Source organism: Nematolebias whitei, chromosome 12, assembly GCF_014905685.2.
Source record: "Nematolebias whitei isolate Nwh7 chromosome 12, NemWhi1, whole genome shotgun sequence".
NCBI classification, from domain to species: Eukaryota; Metazoa; Chordata; class Actinopteri; order Cyprinodontiformes; family Rivulidae; genus Nematolebias; species Nematolebias whitei.
In genome coordinates, this window is record NC_056509.1 from 34088780 (window position 1) to 34090838 (window position 2059).

The following is a 2059-nucleotide window of genomic DNA, read 5'->3' on the forward strand; positions in this document are numbered from 1 at the left end:
CCAGAGGACCAGATTGAACTTTTTTGGATTTTTCTACCTGGATTATTGAGCATGTATCAGGATATCTTACACCTTTATTCCAGCTTCAAAAAGAACTTTTTTTTCTGATGCTGAGTCGCCAGTTCAAATCTGTCCCATGTGTCCTGATCAGATTAATGCGGGACATTTAAAGAAATTGTGGTTATTTGACTGGAGGGATGGTTTCTGTGCGTAAAAGTTTGGTGCTGAACTGGATGGCACGCACATATCTTCCTGAAAAAGTGCCATATGTCACAAAGAAAAAAGACAAAATTCCCTTTATGATTCACTCTCCCCCAAACATTAAGTCAGAAATTGTAATTTAATTTACAATCTGCAGTGGTGGGCAGCTAACCCCAATGTTTTAGCTTTGATAAGGCTGAACCACTAAACAAGTAAATAAATTTACGGAAGCTATAACGTCAACTTTTATCATACCTCATATACATCTTTCATTTATTCTTCTCAATTTACATGCTTTTTTATGATTTTCTATTGTTGTCTTTGCTGTTGTCATCACTTTTTGTTAAAACTAGGTCTCTCTTGTAAATGAATCCCCGGGGCTCAATGAGACTAACCTGTATAAATAAAGGTTGAATGGAAATGCACTTCTGTCGCTATAAGACTGTCTGAAATGTGCCAACGTTGAAAGTGAACACACGGCTCATAAATCACAGGTAAAGTGTCCATGTCCCGTTCAGAGGTGAGTTTTCAGAAATTAATCAGGTGCAGCAGAACTCTGCTGTGGCAGAGTGATGCATTCAATGTGTGTCGGACATCTCTTTCATTTACTATTATTGAATTACATGTAAATCACTTTAGCGATCCTCTTTTTTGGTTAACTATGTTTTAACCTAACAACAAAGTCGCTGTGTGTCATTGTCAACATTCTGTCGGTAATAAATCTGTTTGTTGTTTAATCCCACGTGCAGGCGATTACAGTTCATCAGTTGAGACAGAGAGGAGAGAGAAACGGAGCATCACTGCAGCCTTTCAACTTGTGTTTCCACCATTTTAGTTCTTATAATAAGCATTAATTACACTAAAAGACAGATATTCGTATGCCACAGAATAAAACAAAGATGTGCAAAATGTGTGAGAGAGTCACATCTCAGAGAGACTATACGTGTCGCAAAGGATGCTGGGTAACCTTGTAGGAATTACTATATGTGTGCAATGTTTCTGTTTATGATGTTTGAGTGTGGGAAGGGGTTGCTCTCGTTCTTGTCCTGCTCAGGTTTGATTTGGCATTTATGTTGAAGTCTCTGTTATTGGCTGTAAACTGACACCATGAGTCAGAGGTTGTTCCTGTATGCATAAGAGGGATGGAAGCTTACCTTACAGGATGACATCATCTTGCAACACTTGGGGTAATTATAGCATTGTTTTGTGTAAATCTTAATTCCACTGCATGCTATTTGGATGTGGAGAGAGTTCTTCAAGAGGTGTTACCAGAAAGTTTTTGAAACACAATATCGTGAAAGTTAAATGATCTGCTAACAGTTTCAAAAGTTATCCCTAATGAAACTCCACTAAACAAAATGTTAGTTCTGCCATTAGAGGAACCGTGGTCTACTGGTGGTTGCGATCTGATACCAAGTAAACAAGGGCAGTATCGTCCAATACGATATGTTTTAAAATTATAGTGGATGCTTCATATCGATAAATCCAAATGAAATTATGTGATCTTTAAGTATTTTTTTTTCCTAATCAGATTATTAATTCAATAAAATCCAACAAAGGCTCTTTATGGGTAAACAGACAATACTTTAACATATGTTGTTGTTTCGTTCTACTTTGTAAAACAACACAGCACTCTTCCTACTGTCTGCCAGTTCTTGTCATTGCCAGGCCTGAATAAGCCAGACCTTACCATACCATACCATGCCATACCATGCCATGCCATACCATGCCATGCCACACCATGCCATACCATGCCATGCCATACCATGCCATGCCATACAATACCATGCCATACCATACCATGCCATATCATATCATATGCCATGCCATACCATATCAAATCATATATCATATCATG